A 26,722-nucleotide genomic window follows, 5' to 3' on the forward strand; every position below is an offset into this window, starting at 1 on the left:
ATGCCTAGCTGCAGTACAAGAGGGGATTTTTTTGTTTTGTAATCAAAGGTTTGGGGAATCTTCCATTTCCACACATTTCCAGTGAACATCACCCTTGTACCTTAAAGAAGAAAAGAAAAATCACAACCTGCAGTTAGTCCCTACATCCAGGGTTTGCATGTTTACTTGTAGATTACATTTTAAAAAGCAGTTGCAGCTGCCTGAAATGCCTTTTGTATTAAGTTTATTGCATAGGTTTTTACAAGGGTTGGGAGAACTCCCCCAGCTCAGTTTGAAACTGGGTCAGCATTTGCAAGTTTTCTCAGCGAGTACAGTGGTACCTCAGGTTACATACGCTTCAGGTTACATACGCTTCAGGTTAAAGACTCTGCTAACCCAGAAATAGTGCTTCAGGTTAAGAACTTTGCTTCAGGATGAGAACAGAAATCGGGCTCTGGTGGCACGGCAGCAGCAGGAGGCCCCATTAGCTAAAGTGGTGCTTCAGGTTAAGAACAGTTTCAGGTTAAGTACAGACCTCTGGAACGAATTAAATACTTAACCTGAGGTACCACTGTATTCAGAAAATTCATCTGCTTTCATAGTTTTCTCTTAGCTTGAAATGATGGTCATATGCACCTGCTCACTGGGAATTGTAGTTCCAAGCATTAGCCACAGCAAAGGATTTAACCACTGCTACACTACACAAAAACAAATTTATACATTGCTTTGTTATAGAAAACCTCAGTGTTTTACATTTTTTTAAAAAAAAAACACTAAGAAAAATAACAATAATTTAATACCTTTGAAAAGTTAAAATAACAATAGAAGAAAAACAAATTAAGACTCACATCAACTTTCTAAACATCTGGGTAGGCTTGTCTAAAAAAATAAATATGTTTTTAGCAGGCACTGAAAAGAGTACAGTAAAGGTGCCTGCCTGATATCAATAGGCAGGATATACAGTGGTACCTCAGGTTAAGTACTTAATTCGTTCCAGAGGTCCGTTCTTAACCTGAAGCACCACTTTAGCTAATGGGGCCTCCTGGTGCCGCCATGCCGCCGGAGCACAATTTCTGTTCTCATCCTGAAGCAAAGTTCTTAACCCAATGTATTATTTCTGGGTTAGCAGAGTCTATAACCTGAAGCGTATGTAACCTGAAGCATATGTAACCCGAGGTACCACTGTATTCCAAAGTATAAGTGCTGCCACACCAAAGATCAAGTTCTTAGAAATGCAGAACCAGTCTTATGTGGCACCTGTAATTGTGCCAGTTCTGCTGCTTGACATGGTCGAGTGGGGACAAACAGGATAAAGTGGTATCATATGCAAATTGATCCCAAGTTGTTAAGAGCTTTATAATACTAATAGCAACATCTTGAACTTGCCCTGGTAGCAAATCGGCAACAACTGCAGATCTCTGAGCACAGTTGTTCTATGCTGACAATGTGTCGCTCCTGTTAGCAATCACGCTGCAGCATTTTGCACTAACCACTTCCAGAATGAAAAACATGAAACTGTGTATATAATGGACAGTCAGAGAAACAATGAGACAAACAAAGCAGTCCTTTCCCTGACTTATACCTACTTGGTCCTTGGTGGCGGCCAAAGATACGCCACAAACATACCAGCACTGGATGCACAAAACACCGGTTTCATATGCGTGGAAATACATTAAATACTTTCTATCTGTAGTATAATGTATGACATGAGCCAAAAACTGAAGGGGGGGTGGGCAGATATTTAATGTCTTTATTGTGGAAAAAATTGTCATCATATCTTTCATAAATACAGAATAAGGCCCCAGATAACTGGGATAATTAAAAACACAGGTAGAATGACAAACATATCCAGCCAGATGGGACATTTTAAACCCTGGCAGAACTTCCATAGTGCATGGTGTTAAACCACTTCCATTAAAATCTCTCTCCCAAATTGCTATATACAGTTGGACACCTGTGGTTCACACGCTGCTGCATTAAATATTGAATCCTGAGTGAAAATAGCGCTTTGTCAGCCAAAGGTACTCACAAGAATTCCCCAAAAGGCTTAACAACACACTGGCTAATGGGAGATTAATCTTTTAGAACTAGAAGTTGACATATGCAGTCAGCATGTAGCATGCTGTATAGGCCTAAGAGCATGGTGAAGCGAGGATTTCTGCAGAGCTTTGCACATTTTTTAAAAAGAGCTGTTTCTTTCATGGGGCAACTCTCCAGCTTGGCCGTCAAATAAGCCAATGAAATATAATACAGTTGACCTCTCAGAGCAAATTAATTGTTGATTGCCCCCTGTACAACAAAGTCTGAAAATGCCAGTGTTGGATGCTGTAGTTAAAGGGTGCTTTGGGTAAATTATGTAAAGGGCTGAAATTCCAAGCTGTATTTACCATATGGCTCTTATTTCTTCCAATATTTAAAGAGATCTCTTTCAGTGGGGTCCTTACCAGATTTATTAACAAACTGAAGGGTTTATCTGCAATATAGACAGAAACTAACTGTCGTTCTTTTACATAAGTAATTCCTGCAGTTCTGTGAGGAAAGGAATCTCTAACAAACAGTTTTCAGCACCCTGATTCAGAGCCAAGCTAAACAGTGATTAAGTAAAAGTAAATAAATAATTGTTTTAGTATTTTAACTTTTATATGCTTTAAATTAGGGTTGTAATTTTTTTCTTGATTTAATTTTTTTCTTGTTTGTAAATCACATTGAGGTATTTTGTCGTTGTCCCCCCAATCAGGCGGTGCATAATTTTTTTTTAAAAAGGAGGGGTTCCGTTTACACTAATTGCCAGCATGGAGGGCCCAATCCAGACTGACGCTAGCTGGGAAGGGGGGCTGTCAAGAGACTTTAACCCTTGGTCACCTGCCAGATGAGCGTGCACACACACACACACACACACACACCTGCATTCTAGGGCGGAAAGCCTCCATTGAAGTTAATGCAACCTTCCTCCCAATTCAACTTGCAGGTGTGGGAGGCCTGATCTGGATCCAGTGAGGGTCAACATGTGAAAGCCTCCTATTACCACCACCAGTGGGTCCCAATACAGGCTAAGACCCCACACTGTCAGTCTGTGGAGAAGGGAAAATGCCTGCTCTTAAAGGCACAGGTACTTAATGTCTGGTCCTCAGATGGATGCCATGACAGTTAAACTGCCTCAAAACTGATGCAGATTTGTGGTGTACATATACCCTTGAAGAATCCTGCCACTTCCTTTTGTTTTCTTTTTGCATCCAATCTGCAAAAAAAAAAAACCACACCTCACCGTATTGCGAAGCTCTGTCCCAGAAAGTTGAGGTTACACAAGGACTCACACCCAATATCACTCTAAGGGAGTAAGCAGGTTCAGTTTGATTTCCCTGGTGAGAGGCTGGATCAAAATAGCAGTACAAATAAATGCAACAACATCTTGTCGATATTAGCCATTCTTGTAGAGAAATCTGAAAGGGAGGCAGTTAACAAATCCCATAAAATAAACTTCCAGTTAGGCCCTGCTGGGCTGGATTCTGAGGTACATCTGCTCCCAGATAACTGTATTCCCAACTCTTCCATATAGTGTAATGTCAGACTGCCCAGCCACCTAGTGGAGAAATGTTTAGTTCCAGTTACTTTGCAGCAAGTTTTTAAACTGGGGGTTACAGCTTCCTTTTTCAAACAAGGGTTGATGACAGGCAAATCTATCCTGCTTCTAACTGGCCTTCAATCCATGCAGAAAAACCTCAATCCAGATCCCAGCCTCTCTTTACAGCTCTCTTCTTGGATGCCTCTGTCACGTTCATGCCAAACTCCTGATCTCTTCCGTATACTTGGCAGGTATCTCTAAGAAGGGTGGATATTTGTTGGCAAACCTATTTAGTCTAAAACACCGAGGAACCACTGAAATAATACTAATTCTTCTCCTATCGTATTTCCCAGACACAGCTTCCAGGAGTATTTCCAGGAGTATTTCCCATGCAACATAACTTACTTCCCAATGAACCTTGACTCCCAGAGTGTGCAGCACATGTGTTTCATGGGTGGAAAAACATGTGAGCATCTCACACACACACATAGTAAAATTGCGTCTAAGTAAGAACAACATGAACACTGCCTGCTGAATATAAGGATATGCTCAAATGGCAGTTTCTCACTGTAGGCTCTCATTGTAATGCTTGGCACTACTACACTGAAAGTGGAGGAAGCATCCCAGTAATGGCAGGTATGTCTCTTTCAGTGGGCCTCCCTCTTTGGACCCCAAAATCTGCAAAGCCAATGCGAGTCCCACGATGACCCACATCTGTGATATGGGCTGGCCTGAATGGGGGACAGGGGAAAGGGCTTGGTTCCTGCCACCATTGCCATTTAGATTAGATTCTTCTCTGACCCAGGAGGGTGATCAACTGCTGTATAGGTCAGAGAGCAAGATTTCCTCCAGAACAAGATTGCTGTCCAAGCAGATTATGTAGTGCTGAGATGTTGCATCAACAATGGGGCACCAGCAGGGCATATATCCAGGGCATGTATGGGCTGTAGTTTCTTGCTGTTGAAGAGGGATCAGGGGAAGTAGGCCTTGAAATTCCAAAAAGCCTTCAGGTGTGGACCTCTGCTCAGACCCACACACTGCTGCCCATGCTTCTGGTGACAATTTTGTAGAAGAAGAACTTGGGACAAGTCAGGATGTATTGGTAGCCCTGAATCTCTCACTTTTCCAAGTGATGCACTTCTATGAGTGGTGATCTCAGGAAGTTTCTCCATTTCCAGTGACTCCCCTTGACCCTCAGTCTCACTAAAACTAGCAATGGGGGTCTTCCGCCTCTGATGAAGTCTCCCGACTCTGGCTCTTGTCCTGGTAAATGAAGCTGCTTGGTGCATCTGCTCCACTCTTGGATTGTTACAAGGATACAATCTAACTGGATAACTTGCCTTTGGAAGTTCAGCAACAATATTCTCTGCCCCTTTCTTCCAAAAGACTTCACTGTATCAACTAGCCTACTTTGTACTATTATAATTGAAGTTGTCATGTGTCATTTCCAATGGCCTTTGTTTAGTTTTTCTGAGGAACTAGGAGTGATGGTTTGCTATCCATAGAAGGTTAAAAAATGTACTTCAATAGCCGGTTGGATTTCCGTTAGCTGGTTCTTGGCATCTCTCATCGCTGATTAATGATGCTAAGGACAAAGTAATCAGAGGAGCCAAGAGTAACGCAACTGTGAACAAATGAAGTAGGCCAGAAAATGTTTCAGATTCTAAGGACTTCTATTTGCTTTTTCCCTTCATTGTCATAATCAGCCAGCTTCTTGTGTGATGTATACAAATAATGAGTTTCCTTTGATATAAACAAAGTCTGATGTAAACAAAAACCAAATTAAAAAGAGCTTAGCCAAAATGAGGAGGATGAGTTGTGATACAGATAAAGACATTCATACACTAAAAATGAAAGTTGTTATTTCTGTAAACATGGAGCTTGGTGAATGAATTACGGACATGAAAAGAAATGTTATGGAAAGGAAACTTTAAATCTGTGATTCCAAGGACAAGCATTTGTGTCCTAAAGCTGTCAGGGAAAGAAAGATGTGCCCTGAATTTTCTGAAGAATTAGCAGGGACTCTTTATTAGGGAATGCTGACTGCCATGAAGCGGCCTATATTAACAGATTACTAAATAAAAGCAAGCTGTGCTCTATTTCTATACAAATGTAAATTTCTCTGGAAATACAGCTCTCTAATTTGAAAGTCCTTCCTCTAATCCCTGATGGGCGAGAATTCCCTGTAGATATCGGCTGGTGACAAAAATGTGCTCTGTGTGTCTCCGAAGGAATTTAATATATTTTTATGTGAGGTATTCTAGCAGGAGGCCATGGAAACAACTTAGGCCCTAAATGCAAGGCTAAATACTCCATGTAACAGCTTGCCATGGTGCAGGATGCTGTGTCCACCCAACGCTTATGTGGACTGAGACAACTAAGGACCTTCTTATTCCTGACCAGATCATCTGAAGGAGAATGGAGCTAAGATGGGAAAACATCAACAAAAAAGAGAATTAGAGGAGACATATAAATATACTATATGCAAATCTTTATTTACTGTAATTACTTCACCTCACTGAAGGCTGTTCCTAGATGATGTGTGTGGCTGTTCAGTCTGCAGTCTTCCCATAGGATCTTTGGCTGCATTCCTCTACCCACTCCTGAGAGTTCTAGTGCTGCAGAAGAGAGAGAAGTGTATCTCCACCATGCTTAGACCTCCCCAAAGCTTCATTTAAAATAGGGGGGGGGGGGGAGAGAGAGAGAGAGAGAGAGAGAGAGAGAGAGAGAGAGAGAGAACATCAACCCTCTCCCACCATCTTTCACCTTCTCGGTAGTGGCACCCACCCTGTGGAACGCCCTTCCACCAGATATCAAAGAGAAAGACATCTGAAGGCAGCCCTGTTTAGGGAAGCTTTTAATGTTTAATGTTTAATTAGAGTATTGTATTTTAATATTCTGTTGGAAGCCGCCCAGAGTGGCTGGGGAAATGGGGAAACCCAGCCAGATGGGCGGGGTATAAACAGTAAATTGTTGTTGTTGGTGGTGGTGGTGCTGCTTGCAGAGAAAGTGCCTCACCACTTTGGTTATTTTAATTCTCTTTTTGTCTATTTTTCAACTCCATGAAGTTCTAGTTTCAAATGTAGTAACAACGCACACCCATCAAGGAAATGTGGTCAGGTTCTCTCTATATCCTAGTCAATCCCTCAGTAATGTTTTGCAGTAAAGCCGAGAGAGTCATTTCCAGTTGCATTTGCAATATGAAGGTTTGCTGGCCCCATAAGCACAATTCCTCACTATATGAGAATTCCTTCTCATCCCTTTCCTATTGCTTGGCTCTGACAATATATTATTTTTTTCATCTTTTTCTGGGTTTTATAGCATATGCTGAACCCAAATTCTGTCCTTCCTTGCTGTCCACATGCCCAAATGATGAAAGATAGCAGGTTTTCTTCTATTTCCCCCTGTTTTCCTTTTCCTAACATTCTTGATGTGTGAGACATTAGGTGTACCCAATTCTTTTCCAAGAGAATCAAGGCCTCTCCAGGTGTCCTTTTTATTGTGCATTCATGATAATTTGTGGCCATCAGGTACAGTCCACTTCTGATAATGTTTGTGCTTGCGAAAGTTTTGTTGAGATTGTAATGTTCCAGATTACTTTTTGTCCTGCTTTTGTGATGGCCCTCCCAGTGGCAACAATGCATTAACATTCAGGAAGCATCACATTCAGGAAACAACTAATGGCATGGAAGTGGAATGACGTGCGGATGGTCCAGTATATATCTGCCACAAATGCACAAATATCGCGTCATTGACATGTTGCAGAACACAACCACAAAAATCTAAAGAACTCACAACTTTAATTCTAGGACAGAATAATCATCAATCCTGCTTTTGCAGAATAGGAAGTGAGGCTAAGACTGTGTACTCATTACTGGTTTAAAACACAGTGAGCTCATTATTTTTATCAATTTGGATTGAAGCTGTTTTATGAGAAACAGCATCAAAGTGCAATATTTCTCAAAGAACAACAAGGCTGGGACAGGCTGGATATGAATCGTGGCTAATTTATGTACATCGTTTTCCAAACCAGCAGTGGGAGGGCAGTGGTTGCAGTGTAAATAGGAGTGCATACACAGTCTATGAAGAGGTAGTGCATTGCCTAGGGTTATCCATGGATCAAATTTAGAACAATTCGCTCTAAGTCCTAAATGACAACTACCAAACGAATGGGTTTCGTGGAGAATTGATATTGGATCACATATTGATCCCACTTGGACTACATTTATATGTTAAGGAGGAAGGAAAAAAGAAAATAATGGAAAGTAATTTAATTAATGACCACTCCACTTAACTGCTCAGAAATGCACAGAAATACTGCACCCTTTGTATCACTTGATGCAAAAAGAAAAAAGTAACAGTTTGGTTTATTCAAACTTTTAAATCCCTGCTTGCATCATTTATTTGTAAGTGCTGAATAAGGACCTAAATCCACCAATATTAACAAGGGACAAGCAAACATTATTCTGACATATTGGCTGTGTAATGTCATCCGCCCAGCAAGACCATACATTTTTTAAAGATGCCTGTAATCTCTAATGTGTTAATGTATTATTTGCTTTGGTGTCTACCCAAATCCCATTATGGAGGTTTTAATATGTTCATTCACTGCTAATTACTCCCAGTAGTGCCTGATAACAAAATGGAACCATAACCACTATTTCCCTTCACGATACTTGAATAAGTAAAATAAATATTACTGTACATTTAAATGGATCTGTGGAAATATTTATGAACTGTGCACAGACACATTCAGTCGCAGGTTATTTTAGACTGTAATCCTGATCACGACTCAACCCTCTCTCAATTCTCCTCCTGTTATTCTTTGTTCTTGTTCCAATGGGAACATTAGAGGTTATACTGGAATTGAACACGAGCTTCTACCCAGTGTTTGCAATAAGAACACCAGGCATATTCTCATTCTCTCTCTCTCTCTCTCTCCATACCCTCATGCACTACAACAAAGGCTATGTACACATCATATATTTAAAGCATACAACTTGCCCCAAGTTGGGAGCTGTAGTTTACCTGTCACAGTTACAATTCCCAGAACCCTTAAACCCCTTAACAAATTACAGTCCCCAGATTTGGGGGAAGTCATGTGCTTGAAATGTATGGTGCATAGGCAGCCATAGTTTCAGGCCAAATGGATACCTCTTGGAAAAGGCAGGTACATTATGCAAATGTATATCCCCAAGGAACGAGAGAACAGGGGGAAAGTCCAGCTTCCTTTTTTACAGTAAAAAAAACCCCCAGACAAACCCTACATCAACCTTTTCCATCCTGGTGCTGTCCAGATATTTGGGGCCACAACTCCCATCTGAACTTTAGTCCAGGGCATGCCCTACATAATCACCTTACCTCTTGCTCTGGAGATACATTTGGAGAAGTGGAGAAGGCCAAAGGCAGGAACAAAGAACATGTAATTTATGCTACAACGAAGGCATGCTTTCCCTTCCACCTTCTGCCTGTGTTTTGTTGCTGCAGGAAGAAAAATTGTATTCCCAGCAGTTCTGGGGTTGGTCAGAGGGTAGTGTTATACAGTAGAAGCTATATGAAAAAGGGAAATTCTTTTGTGGAAGCTGTACTGTGCAAGAAAAGAATTCCAATCTTGGCTGCTGCGCTTATGTGCACTGTTTAGTCAGGCTAGGAGGGAGTTAAACACCTGTGTACCACTGGGATCCAGTTGTGAGGATTACAGCTGCCAAGAAAGGAAGAGAATCTTCAGCAAAAGTAGCTTGCTTGGGCAAGCGTCACTTATTGACATAAGTAAAGACCTGCTGAATCAGGCCAAGGCCTATCTATTCTCCAGCAATCTGTTTTCACAGTGGCCAACCAATTCCCATGGGAAGCCCATAAGCTAGGCATCAGGGAGAAAGCACTCTCCACAGCTGAGATTCACAAATACTGGTATTCAGGGAAATACTGTCCCCAACAGTGGAGACTGATCATTGGCATGTTGGCTAGCAGTCATTGGTAGCCTTATCTTGCATATAACTTGTATGGCTGCTTGTGAATTACAAATAATTCTTTCCTAGTTAGTACTTCGGAATAATTGAACTGTATTTTGTTCCTGTGGAGCCCAACACCCATCTTTCCCCTTATTAGGGGTGAGAGCACAGGCCATACAGCAGTACATACACCCCATTGTGTCATCAGAGGACAATCTATGAAATATTACTGTACTTATGGATTTATGAATAAGTGTGAATACGTCGTATAACTTTCTCTCCTAACTCAATTGCTTTAGACTGGGAAGATTTTTTGTTGTTACTGCATTACACTGAGGGAAACACATGGACAGGCAGGCTTTAAACAAATAACTTTTTACATTTTTCTCAAAGCTGGGTCTCTCTGGAATATCTCTTGTGTAACTATTTCATGAAAGCAGTTTTATGACTGTTTATAAATAATAGATTCTGAATAAAACTATCTGTTCCCTGATGAAAAGAAAAGAATGGGAAAAATTAAATAAGGAGTGCATTCCTAGCATATATCAATATTATTTATTAGAAGACCTTTCAAAAAGTTTTCCCAGTTTGTTTGAATGAGGGCAGAAAGCTTTAAATCTGTGATGTAAGAAGTGTGTAGTTTAATGATATTATCTCTAAAGTGATTAGCAAGTTTATGGGATAGGAAATATGAAGAAAGTTCCTTGGTTTTTGAGTATAAATCACATTTAGCACTTGCTCCTCTGTACCCTGGTGCTAGAACTGAACAAGATTGTCCTATTTAATATGTCCGATAAATCTAAACTGGAACAGTTATACAATCTTGAATCTATATTCTGATTTGTTAGCTTTTTGTGCTGGGTGTGAAATCAATATTGAAAACACGTCGCAGCATTTTGTTGGCACTCTGGTATTTTTCCAAGCAATTTTAAACAATAAAAAGGAACCAACAGTTAATTTGAAAACTGAATGTATAGAGTGTGATTTGTACTGACAAAATAATGACCTTATAGACTGGAAGCCTATGTACAGTAATGGAAAAGACCACAAACTTATCCATATGATTGTGCAGAGAACCCTAATACAGAGCTGGTTTTGTCTTTCTGATGAACACCTCAGTGTATGTTCATCCACAGAACTAGCAGGCCCTCCTGTTGATTCTTTTTGTGCATCCTTGGCTGAGCACATCCCATATGCAATATCCATCCTGCCAGTATAGTGGTAGCATATCTCCGACTCCAATGTAATTGACATATGAGATTGCTCTACCTATTGCCTAACCAAAAAGATAATAGAGAGAGCTGCCTTGGAAATTATAATGATGGGGAGTGTATATGTGTTTCGGGGGGGGGGGGGTGTCAATATTAACCACCACATGTATGTCACAAAGTAAACTTGATAAGCAGATTCGTATTTAAATTAAGAACAAGGCAAAGAGAAAGGATTTCTCTTAGCAACAGAGCAAATATGAAGCATTGGAAAAAATATTCCTTCGGTCCAAAAGAAACATATTTTAAATAAAAGCAATGCAATTTTGACAACCACCATCAAATACCACAGGGCTAAATGATCCTGAAGCTAAAGTTCACCTGGAAGCAATATGAACGGCCTCACCCTTTGCCAAATTCAGTTTTGCTGCTTCAGAAACCTGCTGGCCAGCCAACTGCACATTTCTCAACAACACTGCAACGGTACCTAAGGGATACATTTCAAATAGCAAGCTGAGTGTTTTTGGCACTCTGCTGAGAACTTGCATTGTGCAGGCAAATCGCTATCCAAGAGGCAGCAGGCAGGATCAAGAGGCACAATTAAAAAGAAATAGGCAGGCACCTGAGAAAAAGTGCTGAAGGCCACAACCTGGCTGTATCCCAGCAAACAGAAAAAAACTGGAACTGTATCTGCAAAAAAGAATGGTAAGTGCTTATTGCAAAGCGGCAAGAAAATATGCCTTGTATTGTGCTTATCACTAGCCATTGGTATCTTTTAGAAAGTAATCTGTGATGACCAGTTGAAGAAAAGCATGTCCACATGGTGGTAAGTTATGGGGCCATAAAGACTTATTTTAGGCCTTCTGGTACCTGCAGACCATATGGGAACGATACAGCAGCTAACTGGTCTCTTGCTGGTCCAACAGACCTAGTTCCAGGTGGTAGGGTATCCTACACACAATTTGGAGAAGCAGAACCCTTTGGCTATAGACAATAAACACTAATTAAGGACCTAACTGAACATTACATTAGCGCTGTGATTAGCCATCACATCAAAAGTTTTTAAAAATAAAATACCGGGCCAGAGTGAAATGGGAAGGCATAGCTATCGGCACTGCAACACATGAGTCTCTCTCTCCCCCCCCCCCCCGCATGCTATATGATCACAGATGGCAAGAGAAGATGTAAAGTGTCCCTTCCAGGGCACTTTGGGCCCAGTGGCTACTGTGGCAACGATCACCAGTAAATGCACTTGGCATTTTATTTTTTGAAGCCTATGATGTGATTGCTGATCATATTGTTAATGTAACATGATCAACACACTTTGTGTAGAAGTCCATGTCTCTCAGAGTGCCTTGTTTTGTCTAGGAAAATGTATACGATCAGGATGGCTAAACTATGGCTGCAAGGGTTTTTTAAAAAAATTAAATTGAGAATGATTTAGTTAAAATAATATCTGTTAATAATACCTTTTGAAAGAATTTTTTCTCCAGACATTTCAGTGAAATAGGCATTTCTCTGTTACCTGTCTGAATGAAAGAAGGGACCGAGATGCAAGGTTAAATGTGACTTTGTGCAGAATGTGCATTAGAAATTTTAATTTAAAAGCAAATAGTATCTGCTGGGGGTGGGGTGTATCTAGGGCTGCCATATGTCCAGAATTTCAACAACCTTTGTGTCTGGATTTTCACTTTTTTAAATATGGCAACCCTATGTGTATCAATACTTATCAGGATAGCAGCAGGCATCACTAGGGTACTTCTCCAATGCAAATAATTTTTGTAAACCACTTTGAGGTGTGTTTCCTTTGTTTATTACTCAAGTGGTACATAAAATTTGCAAAATAAATAAAATAATAAATAGCAGATTTTGAGAAATGGGAAGGATCATGGCTCAGTTTTCATGCTTTTCATGCAAAAAGATCCCAGGTTTCATCTCTGGTGTCTGCAAGTACAACTGAGAAAGACTCCCTACGTATTACCTTGAAAGAAGAGCCTCTGTCTGTCAGCGTCAACAGTACTAAACTAGAGGGACAAATTGTGGGAATGTTCATGGAGGCAGGAGAGGCTATATTGTTTATTAATATCCTTCCTAACTTGCACTAGCAAGTTCTATAACTTAGCAGAGTTTTACATTCCACTTTTAAACGCACAGCAGGTAGCTGGTTGCAGGCTTGTTTAAGCCTCTCAATATTAGATTCCTGTGAGTTCCCTTAGGTAAAGGTAAAGGGACCCCTGACCATTAGGTCCAGTCGTGACCAACTCTGGGGTTGCAGCGCTCATCTCGCTTTATTGGCCGAGGGAGACAGCATACAGCGTACATGTGGCCAGCAGGAATAAGCCACTTCTGGCGAACCAGAGCAGCGCACGGAAACGCCGTTTACCTTCCCGCCGGAGCAGTACCTATTTATCTACTTGCACTCTGATGTGCTTTTGAACTGCTAGGTTGGCAGGAGCAGGGACTAACCAACGGGAGCTCACCCCGTCGTGGGGATTCGAATCGCCGACCTTCTGATCAGCAAGTCCTAGGCTCTGTAGTTTAATGCACAGCGCCACCCGCGTCCCTGGGAGTTCCCTTATATCCCTCTTAAAAGAATAAACACACCACAAACTTGTGTAAAGTATAGTGTATAAAAGAAGTTTACTCACATCATCAGTTCACAGTTGGATCCCTGAAGGCAGACTTAGTTACAAAGTATATACATGTGGATCTATCCCATTCGGAGAGTCAAAAAGAGAGAGATGGCTGCTTGCCCTGTCCTTTTGTGTTACCTAGACAGGTAAGGTCATGCCCACATCTAGTCACATGCAAAGGAAGTATGTTCCAGCCAGGAGGAAACAGGAAGTTTTTGACTGGCTGGACCAAACAGTCTCTCGCATGTCCACTCTAGGAAAATAAGGAATGTTGTATTTGACTGCTACTTATGTATCACATCCCACACAAATTGTATGACTCGGTACAAAGAAGTTTCCTAGGTTCCTATGATTTTCCTCAGAACTGAAGCAGGAAAAGAAAGGGTTAAATTCCTCTCTTGGTCTGCTGTGATTCCCTGGCCCCTGCCAGCAGATGCACTTTTGCACTGGATCTACACATTCTGTAGAAGGCAACCAGCGTCTAGTTGGGTCCAAATATTCTATTTCAGGCAAGCTATTGTGGCTTTAAGGACGAAGGAAGGAAGGAAGGAAGGAAGGAAGGAAGGAAGGAAGGAGAAGTTCTACAATGATGCTGTTATGCATCATTTCTCTCAGCAGGCTTGGAATAGCAGAGTCGGGAGCTGCCAAGGTGCAGGAGAATCCAAACTGTCCAACAACAATGAACGTTGGAAGACAAACATCAGGTGAAAACACGATAAGCACCTGTCGTCGTCATCCGTTTATTTGTCACTTTTCCAACAAAAATGGTGCTCACAAAATTGTCTAGTGGTACTTCCCACAGTATAACTATTTGATTAATTATCCAGTTGTCAGGTTTGGACCACAGGGACTGACTTATCTATCAGGTGATTACACAAACACAGGTAAATGGCATCTGTACTCATCCACAGTTCCAGATAATTACTGGGATGTCAGAAAACAGAGGTTTTTCGCCCTATAGGATGAACTTTCCCCCCTCCAAAAATGAAGGGGAAATGTGTGTGCGTCCTATGGGGCGAATGCAGGCTTTTGCTGAAGCCTGGAGAGCGAGGTGGGTCGGTGCGCACCAGCCCCTCTCGCTCTCCAGGCTTCAGGAAGCTAGCCGTGGGAGACGCAGCTCTCCCACGCTAGCGGAGAGCTTGCCGGCACCCAGAAGCTTGGGGCGTGCTGAGCTCAGCACGCCCCAAGCTTGGGGCTTCGCGCAGCGCTCCGCTAACCGTGGGAGAGCTGTGCGAAGTAGCGCGGCTCTCCCACGGCTAACGGATAGCAGCCTTTCCCCCCCAAAAAAACTAGGTGCATCCTATGGGCCGATGCATCCTATGGGGCGAAAAATACGGTATGTTTCTGAGTGAGTGTGCTCATGCGTTAAAAGTCTTTAGATTTGGGAACACTCTGAAATTTGAATAATTTCACCCTTTCAATAAAAACCTTTCCACATTCCTGCCAAAGAAGGGAGTCTTCTTTAGAACATAAAGTATCCTTGGCTTGACTGTGATCGTGATGACAGCTGACCTCTCCATACATGAGCAGGACAGTTTGTTTCATTGCCTGGAATCTTCCCACTTATTTTGAAGTTTGTATGTTTTATGTCAGTATTGTAGGAGCTTATTTGAATAGCCTAGATAATCAAAGCCAGTCTTTGATCATTGGAAGGACCACATTGTGGTTTGTTGGGTCTAATATTAATGAGTAATTAGAATAAAAGCATACTGACTTTTTAAATGTAATAATAATAGGCTACAATTTTACCTAGGTCAAAAGTAAGTTATCTTGTTAACATCTTTATTTGTGTAGATACACACCAAATGTGTGTTAAATTTCTTTACCAGCTAATCTAAATGACCTCAAAGTAGTTTCGTGACAGCTATCCAGTTAATGAAGAGCAGCATTATATAATAACAATCTTATTTATTGGGGAAGCCAGGGAGATACATTTTAATAAGAAATTTATAAAATACAGTGTCATTTGCAAAAGATTATATAGGTATATAGAAAGAACCTAAAGAAAGCACCATGTAGATCTGGAAAGCTGGGATTTTTATGTAACCAATATTATTATTATTTATTTAATCCCATTTATTAATCGCTTCCTGTGATACATCTTAAAGTGAATTAACATGCAGCTCTATTTCTCCATAACATTTGAATCACAAATGATTAAGCATGATCTGGACCATCATGTGGATGCAGTGATGGACTGGATGAGTGCCAATCAACTGAGTTGGAACCGTGGTAATAGGGAGGCACTATGTGGTAAGTAACAGGAAGGAATTTTAGAGGGTAGGTGCTGCCAGACCACTTAAATTCAAATGGAAAGGCAGTCCTGTCGTATTGTTTCATTGATTCAATTTATATTTTGGTTGCATCAGTTTTGAACTTTCACTTTTCTAGCAATTTATTTTATTTTATGTATGTATGTATGTATGTATATACCCTGATAACTTGACACTGAATTCATTCTCACATGAGCCCACATAAAGTTAGCATTTTTCTACCTCTGCAATATTTTATTTTGTTTTTCCCCACATATAATAAACATAATTTAAAATAGCTGCTCCTGTTGTTTATTGCAGATTTTGCCATGTCAACGGTGAGTTGGCTTTTAAAAGTTGGCTATATATATCCACACTCTACCGATTAACTAATAATACTGTGAAAGGGGCAAACCTGTACACACTTGCAGTACAAGTGTGTGTATACAAGTGTCTGCTGAAAAGCAAGTCCACTGCATTGAGTAGGACTTAACCTGTATGAATAGTATGTCTCAGTGGGCAAAATGGCCTTCATTGGCGTGCATAGCAGCAGACTACAAAAATAAATTTAAAAAATGAAAGACCATTGTTGACAACATAAGGTGGCATTTAGCTAGACCTATTGAAAGTAATAGACCTAACTTAACTATGTTCATTAGTTTCAGTGGGGATACTCTGAGTAAAACTTAGTTGGACACCACCCAATGAGTCCATTTTCAGAGCAGTAATTTGTCCACCCAATCAGTAAGATTCAAAATGTTCATTATCTATAAACCAGAAGTACTCAGCAGTTATAGTTACAGGGCAACCCTATGCCTGTTTACTAAGAAGAAAGTCCCGCTGACTTCAGGTACAGTAAATGTTTACAGTGGCACCTCGGGTTACAGATGCTTCAGGTTACAGACGCTTCAGGTTACAGACTCCGCTAACCCAGAAATAGTACCTCGGGTTAAGAACTTTTCTTCAGGATGAGAACAGAACAGTGTGGCAGCAGCAGGAGGCCCCATTAGCTAAAGTGGTACCTCAGGTTAAGAACAGTTTCAGGTTAAGAACGGACCTCTGGAACAAATTAAGTTCTTAACCAGAGGTACTACTGTATAAGGAATGCAGCCCTAATCTCATTGCAGTCAAGAAAACTTTAAGGACTCTTATCAAGGTCACACATCAATTCAGCATGAAGAGTGTATTCCAGAAATATTGATATTGGTTTATGATGGCAGTGCTTCTCAAAAGACTCATGGCCTGCTTAGGCACCAGCTAGTATTGAAGATGAAACTAAGGAGACATTGATCTTTCCACCCATTTTTAAGATTTTAAAAGATCTTTGGTGTCTTCATAAACTGAGGAATTGATTTCCCTACTATTTTCATGAGACATGCAGGAAGATGGAGCCATTAGCTTTGCGCATTAGAAGGGGAGTTCAATCAATATAACTGGCGATATGAGTGGAAAGAGGAGACTTCCTAGTGAGAAAGACAATGCTGGTTCAAGAAAGGGATTGCCTGTAAAAGAGCTGAGAAATTGTTTTCAATTCTTAAATGGGAGTGAATGTTTGCCTAAGTCTCTGATAACCATCAAACCATAATAAACTCGAAAGATAGACTCCATACAGTTGCTAAGACACAGTCAGGTTTATTATGTTTAATGCTTCCATTTCGTGTCTCTCTCTAGTTTTTCAAGTAATAAGCGTTACTTTCCATTTATTTCACATGCAGTTACTAAAGCAACACCAGCAAACTGCTTTGTTAAAAAAATTAGAAATATGGGAAAGAAACACTGTATTTTAAACAGAGATTGAACTTCAGGCCTTTAGGCCTGGCCTTTCGTAGAACCAGAAAAGTGCTAATGAACTGGGCATTGACAACTGGCACATTCGGCAAGCTGAAAAATGGAGCAGTGGCCTGCATATAGAAAGAATTACACTGGGTTTCAAGCTGCATTGCGTCCTTTACTGTGCCCACATTTCTCTCTTCCTTTGAAAAAACATTGGTACTTTCCTGTGCTTCTATAAATACGAGTTTTAGAAATGTGTATGTTTTTTGCAACTGCTGAGAGCTGCAGCTGCAGGTAATTATTAAACGCAATCCCTTCCCACTTAATTTATATGTCCTTAATCGGGCCATATGTTTCATTGAATCAACTCCTAGAGAACATATCTATAATAATAAAAGGGTAATGACTCCTACTTCACTGGAAAAGACGGGGCAAAAGGGAGGGAGATTATTTATCTCTATGTATAGATGTTAAGAACGTGTGTGTGTGTGTGTGTGTGTGTGTGTGAGGGAAATTGAATTATTGCTTGTAAATGCTATTTAACTGTGCCTCAAACGTGTTTCTTTCACATTATTCTCTAAAGCATTGGTTCCCAATTAGCTAAGTACTATGTACTTTCAAAAGCCAATACATGGACCCCCTACTTTTGAGAATATTTATAGCTCTATGGTAGTATTTATTATCCAAATGGTGCAGGTAGTCTGCGTAACACCAACTGGGAACTACTGCTCTAAACCAATGATAGTAGTTAAAGCTTAAAACTGAGTCTGGACATTTTTGTGGCAATGTGAAGCGATCCCTAGCCCTTTCTGCTTGTATGTGCCCATAACGTTACACACAAGGTTACACAGCTAAGCTGCGGCTCCATGACTGCCCTACTTGTTAAATCTAGGATTGCTACGTGTGTGTGTGTGTGTGTGTGTGTGTGTCAGACCTCTTGTGCTACTACCCCGGCCTATGAAAAATGAGTTGGGAACTATAAATAAGTAGGTTAAGTGCCTTGCAGCAAGGCAACAATCCAACATAGAGTTAAGCATTATGTACCCCACTGAAACCAAAGGTGTTAAAAGTCTATCTAATTCTGTCTTGGAATATGGCAAGTGCCCACAACAAACCCACAGCTAGATATGTTGTGGTGTGTTCAGAGAGCCTAGGCTAAACTGTGGGTAGCTATCCAGTGTCCATGTGGAATAGCAAAAGCCCGGCTGTAAGAAGTCTATTACAGTTAATCCTTTGCACTAGGAAGTGGAGACCCTCAGGCCCCTCTTTGGTCCATAATCCCTCACCAGGCTACACCAGTCTGCCCTATACCCTTACTGAGTGCCTTTGACTGGCTGGAAGGTGTCCCTGACCTGTTGCTTGCCTGTGTAGAATATTGCTTGCCTGTTTTCCCTTAACTGCGGAAAAAAGAGCTAGAGATGTCCTTAAAGATATCTGAAAGTTCAAGGAAGAAACCTGGAACAGTCCATGAAACACTCTTCAGCAAGTGCAATCTAGAACATTGTTAAATGCTAAGGCCCTATTGATGTCAAAGGGAGTTAGACATCCATACCATCTCCAGGAACCTGTTCAATGGATTATGTGATTCACCACCACTAATGATTTGGGTAAGGGTGCACAGTTGCTTAAACAAAAGTTCTATGGCTAATAATGTAAATAATGGGAATTTATGGGACACGAGGGTGTCCCATCAATCAGAGTAATAGCATGTTGCACCACACTCTGCAGGCAAGCCCTTTCAAATGAAAATACACTCAGCAGGGTTTTGTTTGATAAGGGTCATAAATATAGGAATGCTGTTATCTTAAAACTTTACAGAAACATTTCCTGTGCTAAAAAAATAACAATGCATGTGTCCAATGGAATAAAATTATTCTCAATTCTCTGTTTTCATAAAATGTAGAGAATTTCAAAACCTTGTTGTATTTGGGTATTTGTGGGGGGGGGGGCAATGCTGAATCTCCGTTCATTTTAAATCCTTTAAACAACTTGAAGTATGTACTGAGTTTCAAAAATTAACTCTCCAAAAGTCATGGATGTCAAATTAAAGATCAAGGTTAATGTCAGATTTTGCCATTTCTGCCAAAGTCAGAAGGGTCTGGAGAAAAAGAAATGATTAACTGGATCTGCAGTGTTAACACTCTCAGAAGTATCCCCTGAATAAAGTCCTTGAAACTCTAAGGAAACCATTGAAAATTAATTGCCTCATTCTTTTTAGTTTGGTATAAAATGTGGATTCATGAAACACTATCCAGACATGCCTTTCCCTTGTCTCCCACTAGAGAATGATGCCTAACAGTGATAGGTATATTTGAAAAATGAAATAGCTTCTAGCAAATTAGCCCTTGACCTACCAAAAGTTCATATGAGTGCCTCCATACTCTACTAAAAGAACATTAGGTCATCCTTATCTAATGTGGAAAAATGAGAGCAGGGAGAAGCTAGAGCTGTGGGTTTTCTTCCCAGTTTTCTACCCAACTCTTTTGTAGTTTTATCCACACCCAAACAAAAACACACAGGCCTTTGTGACACACACAGTAGTGTGCCACAGATGCATATTGATTATTAACCGCAAAAATTATTTGCCACTATTTACCATGTCCTAGTAAGAATAGAATGTAATTATACAGGGCTTGTCATTTACTAAAGGTAAAACAATACATATTTCTAACTCATGTGTTAGCCTAGTACAGTCCTGTTTCTAGCATTTGTTAAGCCTCAGACTTCTGTATACAAAATGTGGAGGTATGTGAACTTGTGCTCTTCATGTTATGCCTAATTTCCTGTGATATGGAACTGTCACGAGTCACTTTGACAGCCTGGAGCCTGACCTCAAATAGCGCATAATGAAAGGGTGCTCAGCTCAGAAGCTTACATTACTACATAGCTAGAGAACCTATCATTTAAGCATTCAGAGATGTTAGCCAGCACCCACTTGGCACATCTCTGCCTAATATACTGTAATAATGAAGAATAATCCAGCCCTTCTACATGAAAGAAAATGGACTGGTGAGCAAATTGCTGGGCTTTGTCTGCAAAGCATCCCTGGAAGGGGCTTAAATTTAACTGAAATCACCGAGCATGTGCTCTCAAATGCTGCTCTCACTAGCAACAAACATCTCTGGGATTAAGTGCTTTGTGCAGTCTGGAAGCCACTATATGACTAAAGCCAGATAGAGGATGCTATCATATGCAAACTTACTTGGGAGCAAGTCCCATTGAACGTAAGAGGACTCAACTTCAGTGTGAACATGTGTAGGACTGGCTGCATAGGCCAAACTTTATGATTCTTTCAGTAAACAAGATGTGTAGTTTATAGGCAATTCATGCTGCTTTTTAGTTGTGCTTCTAGATGCAGAGCCCATTGTGCAAAAAATTGTGCCATGTGTAGAACTCAGCACAAACCAGCCTCATGAAAACTGTTTAAAACAACAGCAGTGGCTCATTCCACATGAGTCCATTGTACACAGGCCACGTTGCAAGTTTGGGATATGGCTACAGAGCCGCTGAAAGTCACCACCCATTGAATAGAAACTGAAGCTGCCATGAATTAAGCAGTTTGTGAGAACTGTCCACAAGTGCGAGCAGTTGCATGGCTATAAGTACTGTACAATGGTCCTTCCTCCATGAGATGAAATCCAGGGCTTAATTAAATGTAATGTGGGGAGAAACGCATCATCCACAGTTTTCCCTTCTTTAAAAAAGCAGCTGTAGAGCACCTGAACTAGACAGGGTGCTGGGTGGAGGTGTCTATCTGCCCAGTCATGCCAGATAGTCTCCTCCAGCTTCTGCCTGTGGACTGATACTAGTGTTGCTCCACTGGTGCAGAGCTCTCTGTTCTGCCTACCAAATGGGTGGGTAGAAGTGTTCCCTGTGGGCAGCAGCTAGCAAAAAATTCTGAAATGGGGCATTCATGTGACAGCACCAGGCCTGATTTGCGTTCAATTGCTGTGCATGCTGCAGGTTGTTCCTGGGTCACTCCCCTCTACTTTCCACCCATGCACAAAAAGGTGACAGATTTGGCAGTGGCCCTGTGGTTCTGTTAAGCCCTACTGGGCAGTGGCCAGATTTAGGATTGTACCCTGGCCTGCTGATAGAGAATACAAAAGAGCCAATGTGCATATCAGATTTTACTCATGATGGCAAAATCCTTATGAATGCATTTTTTGGTGCTTTAGTAGCTGTGTGAACTACCCTTTCTATTGTCAAACTTCCCATTCACTTCCTGTGGCTGTCGGTGCCTCTGTGAAAGATTTGCTCGTCTCACAAAAAGATGGAGTGAATCTTATTATTGGTACGTAATGATTTTCACAAGAAAGCTAATTTGCCACTGATTGCAATTGTTAAAATAGACAGCGAGGAATACTGAATGGCGATGTTTATATTGCAGCTTTAATATCAACCAACTGCCTATTCTTCATGGAAGTTCAGTATTTCTAATTACTATTCAACAGGAGAGCATTTTAGTATTTGCAAAAAATAATAAACTGCAGGTTAATCTTGTGTGTTCATTACTTGTTGAAAGAAAGTCAATGGCATACAGCAGAGACTAGATCTAGATTTGGTATTCTCAGTGCATTTATAATCTGGTATATTACTATTTACATTTTTTCCTCTTATATATAATCCTTTATTCTCACAGTACTGTGAGGTAAATTAGACTGAAATATAACAACTGTCCTTGATAATCCAGTAAAATGTTTGGTTTACTGGATTTGAACCCATTTCTCACTAGTGTAAATCCAACACTCTTAACTGCGGTGTTCCTTAATTAATAATAAGCAGGCCAGAGAAGTTGAACGAGAAATAGATTTATTAAAGAACTACGTACAACAAGTCTTCTCTCCTTTAGCTGCTTTCTCTCTCTAGCTTCTAGCCTTACCTCCTGCTTGGGTCTAATCTCTTAAACTAGAGGTGCGAGGTGCTCTTAAAGTTTAAGATGGAATTCTAAACACTGCTCTACTACAATTGTTACATCAGTGCAAGCATTTCAGCTTACCTAATGGAACAATCTCCTCTCTCGTCCCCTGCATCATATTCTGGGGGTTCTTCTCAACCCCCAACAACCAGTTTGAGGGTAGGTAAAGGGGCATGTAGGCAGGATAAAGAGCAAGTCGCATTACACTAGGGGGACTAGTGTGGAAGCGCCCTAAAATAGTATATGACATACAGTGAGCCACTGAATGAAATAAGATGCTGGAGGAGATAGACCTCTCATCTCATCCAACAGGAGTCTTCCTACATTAGGCTGGGAAAAACAGAGCCAATAAATTTTCACCTGAGAGCTCGAAGGATTGTGGGCCTCCCACTTTATCACTGTATTTTGGAAAGCCTTGGTCTGGGTTCCCAGTAGAAATTGCTAGTAAGCGGTAGAGCAGATGCAACTGATTTTACTGTCTCTGAGAGCATGCATTGTCAGAGGAGTCTTTAAAGAACTGACACCTGCATGTAACGCTGACAAGTGTCTAATCCCATTGCCAGCTGCTTCCTATGACTGGCAGCGGAATATGCAGTGGTGATATTTCTTCCCTGCCTATGGCCTGCCAGAAAGAATTGGTCAAGGGGATGATCTTACACAGAGGAGCCAAAAAAGTACAACGCAAGGAATACTTTGCAGAAAGTCAATATAAAGTGCACATCTGTGCAAGATTACTTAGCAGGCCTAAGGCACTCAAATCCATACTCTGGCGTCAGCGCTGGGCATTTTAGTTGACAAGCCTTGCAATTTTCCAGACTCTTCTACCTTATAGCTGCTCATTAATTACCTTCATTTGTCAGCTGGCAGTGCAAACAGGGTACAAATGTTTAGTCTGCATCTTGGGTTAATATCTGGGAGCAGCAGCAGTGGATGGAAGGCTTCCAGAACTCTGCTACATAACTGCCTTCTGCTCAGATTGCTTAGCTCTGAAACCAAGCAGCCACCTCAACATGTTTTCCCTTCTTAATAACGTGCCAGCTGAACTTTCTTTGAAGTTGTTGCAATAGCATTCCTGTTGGCATTCATAAATAATATTTTAGAAAAACCACACCACCCCAACACTTTTATTACTAATGGAGTTTGTTTTGTTCACAAAGTCATTCTAGCACTCAGTTTGGGAGGAGTGTTGTGAGCTGGAGAGAGAGAGCATCTTGGCAGATGAATACTCAAGGCCTTTTCCCAGTTCCACCTGAATTGCCATTAGCAGTAGGGGAAGGCAGATTCTCTCTCCCCCTCCCCCAACTGCTTATTTGTAGCTGTTACAAACACATGCCTTTCCTGCCCTTCTTGGAAGGAATTCAGACTGAATCCAGTATTCATCCTCATAACCCTGTGAGGCATGCTAAGCGGAGCAACCGTAACCTATGCATGGTCACCAGAGAGATACTTCACACTGTATGAGACAACTGGGTTCCACCAGCTGCTCCCATGCCAAACACATTTGTCCCTAAATGTGATTACAAGCATGCTGTGCATCACAACCAGTTGTGGCTCTCCAGTGTCCTTTCCTGCCTTGCCCCTTGCCAAAAGTTTAGAGTTGGGCCTCCCTGTAACCCTTGTTTGTTTACATACAGTGGTACCTCTGTTTAAGAACAGTCCAGTTTAAGAACGATTTGGTTTACAAACCCCACAAAACTGGTAATAGTGTCTTGGTTTGAGAACTTTACCTTGGTCTAACAATGGAATCCGAATGGTGGAAGGGAACCAGCGGCGGGAGGCCTCATTAGGGAAAGCGCACCTCAGTTTAAGAATGGACTTCCGGAACGGATTAAGTTCGTAAACCAAGGTACCACTGTACTATGGAAAATGCCAGGTAAAGTGGGAGCAGAATTAGCTGGTGCTAGATACAATTCCATGATAAAGATCTAGGTAGGAAATACATGAAACCAAACTAGATTTCTCTATTTTGACTCTCAGACCCTTTGCTTGAAGGTACTCTCTGAAATCAGTACACTGCTTAAGCATTTTCTCCCTTCCCCCCTGTTCTTCCAAAGTTTAATTAGGAATACTGATAACATTTAAATCAATGCATCCTGGAATGGGAACTTCCTCATCTTTTATCTTGATCAGAACAAATACCCAGAATAACTCATGTCAGTGAAAAACAATAACAATTACATATGTTAAATGTAATGGGAGCACTTTCCATAATTAATTCACTAGTTAAGAATGGCCTATTTCACTCTAACACAAATTGGGACAAAGGTTCGGCTCCATTTTCTCTGCAGTTCCTTACAATGAAAGTTTGCTTTCCCTCATTTCTTTGTCTAATATGAATAATGGTCTACAAGAGATGGCATATTTGTGGAACTCTATATTCCATAAACCTGGGAGGAAAGTGCTGAAAATCTATTATACTGTCACTCAGCACTATCACTAATGAATTCTGGCTCGTTCCCACTTCATTACTCAACTTACAGTGAATGAAGGTGTTTTTTAAATTATTCAGTAATCTCTGCCCTGTTTTAAACAATGGCATATTAGGCAGCCCAATCCTACAGCCTGGTACGAAAGGGTCAGATATGAATGAGCGAAAGGAGTCCTTCCTCATTGGCTCAAACAGGGTCAAATTCAGCAACCTGGCCTAGGGGAACCCCTCAGTTGTTCAGAACTGAAACCCTGTATTATCACTAGAAGGGGGGGAGAAATTTGTCAATTTATTTTCTCTTAATTTCTCATTTTTCTAAGATTAAATCCAGTTATCCACATTTCCACATCACTTGGCAATTAAAAAAAAATCTTATGGAAATTCATCTGTATTTCCCTGTGAATTTCTCTTAATGTAACACATTCATATACAGGCAACTCCCAATTTACACAGGCCTGACGTTCCGAGGCACCGCACTGTGTCAGTGAAATCGCATATATTTGAAATACCATTAGAAAAAGCTTGCAAACAACCTTTAAACCTCTGGAAACCCTTTAAAAAAACCCAGCAGCACTTACCAATCACCAAACTCCGCCATAACCACTCCCTCCAAAACTCCCTGCTCAAATTCAACTCTCCACAGGCCTCAATGGTCGGTGCAAGGGCTCCTGGGGTTGCATTTGCAAAGGCTCATGGGATTGCTAGGTGCTGTTTTCGTGCTGGTTTTGCTCTTTCTGGGCTCTCTTAGGGCTGTTTTAAAAGTCACTTCTGGCTTCTGCATGGTTGCATGTTGATTGGTCGTTTCCTGTATGCAGTTCTGCCTAATATACACATTTGTGCAAACCAATCTCCCCTTATGGAACACATTAGGGTTGCCATACAACTGGCATTTCATGGTAGCAGTGTCTGTGCAGAAATTGGTAAAATGCGACTTTCTCCATGTCCACACACAAAAAAGGTTCAACAGCTTTCCTGTCTGGATTTTCGTGGTTTGAAAAATGGCAACCCTAATTTAGCAAGCCATTTAACTTACTATTAATTTCAGAATCTGCATTGTGAAGCAATGCAGCATCGCAACATACTAGCCTCACACAGAGAGTTAAGGGAGGTTTGTGAAGACCTTAAAGCTTATCTGTTCCACGTGCCAGTTTAATGTCTCTTGATCAGAAAAGAAAGATCACCCAACAGCAAGCACTGCTAGCTTGGCTTAACCAGGCAGTAAATTTCATGGTGGTCTTGAGGCACCTGTTCACACTTAATTGAATTGCCCTTAATTTGACCTTCCCCTGACATCTGTTTTTGTGTAACAGCCAAGTAAAGTATGACACAGTTTCAAATAGACCAGTGTCTGGCACCTGTTATTTTATTATTTATCACTGAGATTGTGTCAGCGTTCACTTCCATGTGCTCACTGCTGTCCAAACATGGAAATATAATCTGCTCTTTCCCCCAAAATATCTTTTTAAAAAGCTGAAATATAAATATATTGGAGTGCCTAGCAATAGTTTAAGAAAATAGTCACTTTCTCCAAGCTCAACACACTCACCCCATCTGAAGGGATTTAAAACCAAAAATATAAGTGAACAGGATCACTGGCTATGATCCAGCAAAGTCTTCATCCACAGGAAAAGGACAGCCTGCATGCACACTCACACACAGCTTCAGCAGTTTCTCTGTTTCTTATCTTGCAAAATAGGTTCAGGAATATTGCTGGAATAGGAAAAAGCAGAATCAAATAAAGTATCCAAAGCTTTATTAGGATAACTGCTGAGGCAGAGCAAGAGACTGACATGAAGGCAGGCAAGGAATTATAGCAAGGAGCTAAGCTGTAGTAACTACAGGTAGGGCAATAGTGACCTTGCAGCTGTCAGACTTTAACTGCAAACCTTCTAAATAGCTGTGGCAAGTTCACTTTTTCTTTACATGTGGAGAACCAGCCCTTATTTGTGTGCCCAGGCAGAGACCCCAACTTTATTAAACCAAGGAAGACCTTGGCTTAGGCCAGGGGTCTGCAACCC

The 26,722-nt window shown here is 41.0% G+C and overlaps 1 long non-coding RNA gene across 3 annotated transcripts in view; it reads right to left on the minus strand.

The window, feature by feature from the left end:
* LOC310673668 overlaps nt 1-25,376 on the minus strand; it is a 42,296-nt gene extending 16,920 nt beyond the window's left edge. The window contains exons 1-3 of one of the 3 annotated variants that reach the window (XR_014509162.1): nt 12,170-12,202; nt 11,082-11,390; nt 8,903-9,022 (exon numbers count right to left, since the gene is read on the minus strand). This is a non-coding gene — a long non-coding RNA (uncharacterized lncRNA). Of the gene's footprint in view, nt 1-6,055; nt 6,160-8,902; nt 9,023-11,081; nt 11,391-12,169; nt 12,203-25,282 lie in introns of those variants that run through there. The other 2 variants (XR_014509161.1, XR_014509160.1) reach the window with 2 other exon arrangements.
* Nucleotides 25,377-26,722: the final 1,346 nt, after the last annotated feature.

The sequence above is a fragment of the Podarcis tiliguerta genome (assembly GCF_965153285.1).
Source record: "Podarcis tiliguerta genome assembly, chromosome: 3".
Classification (NCBI taxonomy): domain Eukaryota; kingdom Metazoa; phylum Chordata; class Lepidosauria; order Squamata; family Lacertidae; genus Podarcis; species Podarcis tiliguerta.